Source organism: Aquarana catesbeiana, linkage group LG02 (assembly GCF_042186555.1).
Source record: "Aquarana catesbeiana isolate 2022-GZ linkage group LG02, ASM4218655v1, whole genome shotgun sequence".
NCBI lineage: Eukaryota > Metazoa > Chordata > Amphibia > Anura > Ranidae > Aquarana > Aquarana catesbeiana.
In genome coordinates this window covers 155,300,952-155,307,675 of record NC_133325.1, presented here as the reverse complement: position 1 = coordinate 155,307,675, position 6,724 = coordinate 155,300,952, and the positions used below count along the sequence as shown (strand labels likewise).

Below are 6,724 nucleotides of genomic sequence, written 5' to 3'. Positions count from 1 at the left end.
GACAATAAAACCTGGAAGATGACTGGTTTCTATGCAGAGCTGCATCCGATTTTTCAGTCTTCAGTTTAAGTAAATCAACCCCAATGAACTTCAGAGATCATGGCAATTTATCTACAGAGAGGGTATTCATCATAAGCTTCAGTGCATATACACCAAATATATATTTTAGGTCGGGCGGGGGAGCAAAATATACATTTTATTGTACAGCATGGTATCAATGTTTCAATGAACCGCACCTTTGTATTTTAATTATATTTTCCTTAATGTCAGATTCCTTTTTTATTTAGACCCACTAGATATATTCTCTAAATTCAGAGTACCATTCTGTGTAGAACATGTTATATGGTATGTCATGCACTAGACAGGGCTCAGAGCTGCTACTGGAAGTTATTGCTGACACTGTTTTCATCTTTCATGTTAGGTGAACATCTTTGCAGACCCCTGTGGTAGCAAAGGGGTTAAGGTCAAGTAAAGCATTTCCTTCTATTGTCAATTGAACCCAGTCATAGATCCCTCCTGTATGGTCCCTCCCTGGCCTCCCTCCCCTTTCCTCTTCTTTCACTCTCTCTGTTCTTCAGACTGCTGCTACTCTCATTCTCTCCGGCATAGTGGATCTTGTGATATTTCAAACAAACTGCGCTGCTGAGCCACATCCTCTTACCATGGTTTCCCAGCCATAGGACTGCTTGACCACACCACCGGTGAGTGCCCCCATACATTCTATACATGACCAGTAGTGCCCATCCCCTGCTGTGCAATATTACAGTGTAATAATTCCTCTATTGAGATCTTTCCAGTATTTTTTTTTTTTATGCTGTGTTCTTACACAAGCCAAAATTCTCTGACCAACAGCCAAATTTCTATGGAAGAAAATATCACAACCCACACCCTTTCACATGAACCATAAATACTATCTGCTATCTCTAAAAGTTGGTCCTGTTGCAAACTTTGTACAGGGGGCTTATCACTTTCTACAAGTTGGGGAACTCCTCTGCATCTTGATTGACGTGTTCCCATTTGCAACCTAAAAAGAGGTTCATTTTGTTCACATTTGCTCAGTTAAGACTGTATTTATCCTCTCATAAAATAAACTTGCATAGTTTAACCTGTGCATGCTTTCTAGGAAAACCGAACTCTGGAATTTTCAGTAATCATCACTTGGTCAAAACAGTATTACTGTATCAATGAAAAACAAATAGTAAGGAACATTCTATTTATGCTAAATTGTTCTAAACTGACTGTATGCGATAGTCTACAAAAGAGATTTTTTTTATGTGTTTATTATATTGACATTATGATTGATGATATCAGGCAATGCATATGCCCCTCTGATGTAAGGTACCTGCAATGTGTACATAGTGTGCATTGTGGGGGTCTGTTTAACTGTTTTTGCAGCACAAGGTTGCATGAATTTGTGGAATATGGTCGTATGGTGTAAAAAATAAATTGTTGTAACAAAGTAGATTTTTCAAAATGCATGTATAAAGTAATCAAGGATATCATTACAAAGCCTATTTGTTATTTTTCAAGACTCAGACATGTGCTTTTTTGGATAGAATAATATGCTGCAAATGACTTTCACCCCAAAATACCAATACGAAGCAATTTTTGTTGAAAGCTAGTATGTGACTAGTTGCTATAGGTTATTCAACATCATCAATATTCAATGCAGTTCTTATTACTAGGGTCCGTTCACCACATGTGTACTAGGCAGCCTTTCCCAGGACAGTCCCAGTGCAAGACAAGTCAATTTGCCTTTTTTACAATCAGTTCACTCCACACGACTGTGATGCAGTGGTCCTCCTTAATAAAATACAGCATGGAGTACTTTTTTCCCGCACAGCTTGTTGCAACGCAATCCACTACATTGCACCACTATAGCTGATTGAACTATATGAAATGTCACTTTGGGGTTGATTTCCTAAAGCTGGAGAGTGCAAAATCTGGTGCAGCTCTGCATGGCAGCCAATCAGCTTCTAACTTCAGCTTGTTCAGTTAGGGTTTGACAAAAAAAAAAAACTGGAATCTGATTGGTTTCTGTGCAGAGCTACACCAGATTTTGCACTCTCCAGTTTTAGTAAATCAACCCCTTTATGACATTTCATTAAAGTTTGAAAAAAAAAAGCTGCTGTGCATTCTAACGCAGCTGCTAGTGTGAACAGGCCATTAAGGTCTCATTCATAAAAATTGTGAACTGTCCGTGCTCATTTGTCGTTTCTACCTCACTCTGTTGCGTAAATAGCAATTTGTTTTAAAAAATGTGGAAGAGCAATTTTCCCTAATGGGATGCATGGTGGTTTTTGTTGGTGGATGAGTCGAGAAGACCAGAGAACAAAGTTGCCATCACATGACTTTTTTTTTTACATAATGTGACAGGAAGTCTCTTTTTTTTATCCTTTCAGGTGGATAATATCGGTATTGCATAGTGAAATTAATTTCCGACATTTAAAGATACCTGGGCCGAAAAAAAATGGAGGCTGCCATTACTAACCTCTCCCTTTGAAAATGCTAATCATTTGGCTTTATGCTGAACCAGTGTCTTTGGGACTTTTTGAGTCACTGACATCACTCTACCTTTGCTGGCTGCATTCTTGTTGGGGATCAGCCAGAGACAGCCTAATATCAAAGGCTTTGCATCTTAGAAAGTGCCAATGAAGGTGTGCTAAATGAAGCTGGTGGGTGTGCAGGCTGTAACTTCAAATTGTATGCATCATAAGTGAAGTCTCAGATAACATACCTGTCACTTCTAGCATGGATGGATCAATTTATTACAGGGGTCATAAAGTTGCTGTATTTAAGTCCCAGGCTTTGTAAGGTCTGAAATGTTCCCCTTGTTGTCCACTGTTGAACGTGGTAGGAAGAGTCTCTTCTACAGACTGGGATTCATCAAATTAAATTCTAGTCAATCATTGTCTTTTACTGTGAAAATTGTTCATTTATTTGATATAGGCAACAAGAAGAGTTATGCCCTGTACACACGATAGGATTTTCCGACAACAAATGTTCGATGGGAGCTTGTTGTCGGAAATTCCGACCGTGCGTAGACTCCATCGGACATTTTCCGTTGGAATTTCCGACAAACAAAATTTGAGATCTGGATCTCAAATTTTCCGACAACAAAATCCGTTGTCAGAAATTCCAATAGTGTGTACACAATTCCGATGCACAAAATTCCACACATGCTCGGAATCAAGCAGAAAGCCGCACTGGCTATTAAACTTCATTTTTCTCGGCTCATCGTACGTGTTGTACGTCACCGCGTTCTTGACGTTCGGAATTTCGGACAACATTTGTGTGAACGTGTGTATGTAAGACAAGTTTGAGCCAACATCTGTTGGAAAAAAATCCACGTTTTTGTTGTCGGAAAATCCTACCGTGTGTACAGGGCATTATTCTTTCAGAAACTTTAAGTGGCCATAGAGATATGAAAATTTGGCTGGTTCAGTAGGAACCAGCCACATTTCAATCCATCTATGGGCAGGCTGGTTGTATTCAAAGCTGAACTATTGATTGACTTCAGTACATCCAGCCTGTTGAGTTTTTTTTTTTTTTGTTCGGTCACTGCCGGCAGCTATAGCTGCCAGCAGTAATCATTGTATTCTAAAGGCAGGGAAACCTCCCGCTGTCAGAATACAATAGCGCGGTGTGTTGATGGGGGAATCGAGCCATTTTCTTTCCTTTAACCTATGGTCTCCATATGTTTGTCCAATGCACATGCTCAGTGATGTCACTGTGATGATGGTATCATCTTGGATCCAAGTAGCAAATATTCTAGCAGACTGTTAGCTCTCAGAGCAACTAGGAATGACCAAAGAAGATCCATCATCAAGATCCACCACTCAACTGCTAAGATTGAACCTTACCATTAGACTCATTCATCGTACTGTATCTATGAAGGAGCAGTGTTGCCACCCTAGGACAGGACAACAGAATATATCACCTTGTTTTTTCTCTATTACTATATTATACAGGACTTTATAAACAGTACTGCCAACAGTTTGTGCAGCAATTTTCATTATAAGGGGAGATACAGTTGTATTACAGTTATGATTCAAGACAAAAGGGTTAGCAGAGCCCTACTCATGAGAGTTTACAATCTAAAGTTAAATAAATAAAGTTGAGGAAATAAAGGTTCGGTTGTTAGGTAGAGGTGGGATAGACCTCCCAGAAGGAATGACTTTTCAGGAATCAAATAAAAATGGACTGAGTAGATGATAGCCGGACAGATTGGGGTAGGGAGTTCCAGAGGATGGCTCTGGAAAAGTTCTGGAGGTGAGCATGGGAGAAGGTAACAACGGGGATAGAGCAGGAGGTCTTGGGATATGTAAAGTAGATGGTTTGGGTGATATTTTAAGAAGAGATTGGTGATATATATTTTGCATAGTAGTTGTGGATGCTTTATAAGTTGTTTGTATTTTGAATATTATTCATTGGGTAAGTAGAAGCCAGTGGAGGGATTGGCAGAGCGGGGTAGTGGACCCTGAGCGACTGATAAAGTGGATTAGTCTCCTTAACATAGGGGGAGGTGTTTGTAGTCCACAGATAACAATACTGTACAGGCAGAGAACACAAGAAGTTATCAGCTCATAAGATTTCTGGCAGGATTAGAAGGTATTTTTTTGCACTTATCAAACAGTTATAACAAAATACTTTCAATTCTACATTTAGCAGACCAAAAGGGAGCAAATAACATAAGTTCGCTGTCAGAGTTTACATGAACTTTAATGAATTCTTGCAAGGAATTTCTTTAAAGAGTATGATAACCCTTCTACATGACTCTAAACATGTAGGTTGGCACATAAACACCAAACAATCCACCCATAAATCGCAAGAATCTAAAAAGCAGAAATACCTTTTTAATCGTATTAATCCAGGTTATGTAATCAAATTAATTCTTCCTTGCATGCACGGCCCCGCGGTATGGGGGCAGTGCTAAGGCACAGTATGTCACATATCCTGATGATGTCATTGTCACATGTTAATTCCCATCTTCCACTATGTTAAATGCAAAAATATTATGTACTTGTCATTGATAAAAGTAATACATTTGCTGACGTTCATTTGGATTTTATTTGCGCTGCTGCTTTGTTCTGTCCAATTATGAGAGCGAGGCTCACTGGAGGGGCTGCTGTCAGTCACTGAGCTGAAGCCACCCCCTCCAGCATTCCGACTTTATGATGGTTGCTTTAGGTGTGTAGACATATTATTTTTTTAATATTGACTAGTAGTGGATGAATCTCTAATTTTACAGTGTTGTGTCTGCTGTTTTTCTTTGCCAGGACTTTGCTCAGTTTTATGGAGAATTGGAAAAAATTTTGTTTGAAAAAAAAAATAAAAATGAGCAGGGAAGTTGGGAACTGGAGTGAGGTAATATACTTGTGTTTGTGGAAATGTCTTGCTAGCCCTCTGGCATCAGACACATGGAAGAGTCATAACCCTGGACTGTTGTGGCTCTTCAGCATCTCTGACTCACTTCTGCTGAGGAAGCAGACAATACTTATGTCAATTAGGTGGGATCTGTAATAAAAATACTTGTACAATACATGGAGTGTTTTTTTTCATGAATTTAGGACAGCAAACATGGTCTCCCACTCCCACTGTGAACCTGCACAACCAACATTATTATAGTCTTCAGTACAAAATGCATCATTACATTAGAAGATATTACCAATGGGACACAATAAAGTCTATTTCAACCAGAAAGGTGATATGCAAAGTGCAGTAATCCATAGCAATCAAGCCAGTTTTCATCATCGTTAGATAAATTAAAGCCCAACTCTGGGAAACCTAAAATGTTCTCCTTGCAGTGAACTGCCTGTTCAGGGCAAAGAAAAGAAGATTTACTTACCCGATCCTCCCCTCCTCTGCACTGATGAACCGGTTCCCCAAACATCTTCTCCCTTATGCTCCAACAGTGGTCTAAGGTCTAACATCCTCAAGACCAATGTAGGGTTTTGGTTTTGCGTTGGACATAATGAAACAGAGGGACAGTCCGCTGCCGGAGCATTGGGGAGCACTGTCTGCCAGGGAAGCGGAGGATAGGGGGTAAGTAACACTGCTGCCAGGGGAGCAGAGGATAGGGTAAGTAACGCTGCTTTTACTCTAGCCTTGACCTAAACAAGCAGTTAAAGTGGTTGTAAAGGCACAAGGTTTTTTACCTTCATGCATTTTATGTATGAAGGTAAAAAAACCTTCTGTGTGCAGCCCCCTCCCAATACTTACCTGAGCCCCCTCTCGATCTAGCGATTCCGTAGACTCGCACTCCTGATGGGCTTTTGGCAGCAGTGGCAGCTATTGGCTCCCGCTGCTATCAATCACATCCATTGAGCCAAGAGGCAAGGCCGAGACGAATTTCCGTGTGTAAATGGACACACAGAGCCATGGCTCGGGAGCGCGCCTGCTTGGGTTCCCTCACAGCAAGCTGCTTGCTGTGGGGGAACCCAGCAGGAGGGAGGGGCCAGGAGTTTGGGACCCAAGAAGAGGATGATCAGGGCCGCTTTGTGCAAAACCACTGCACAGAACAGGTAAGTATAAGATGTTTATTATTTTAGAAAAAAACAACAATACTTTAATATTACTTTAACCCTCGCAATGTGGCTTGCAGGTCCAGGCCTAAGAGGGACTGGGAGGCAGGGGGAAGTGGGTTTAGGTGTAACTGGGCTTTACAGGAAATTCCCTTTTTGTAAATAAAAACAATTTAACATATATAATTAATACACAAGCC

General features: G+C 40.4%; 1 protein-coding gene across 2 annotated transcripts in view; it reads left to right on the top strand.

Moving 5' to 3' along the window:
• Nucleotides 1-554: 554 nt before the first annotated feature.
• Nucleotides 555-6,724, top strand: part of HDAC7 (histone deacetylase 7) — a 466,455-nt gene continuing 460,285 nt past the window's right edge. For both annotated transcript variants that reach the window (XM_073613657.1, XM_073613659.1), the window contains exon 1: nucleotides 555-701. The gene's annotated coding sequence lies outside the window, so the exon portion shown is untranslated. The remainder of the gene's footprint in view (nucleotides 702-6,724) is intronic.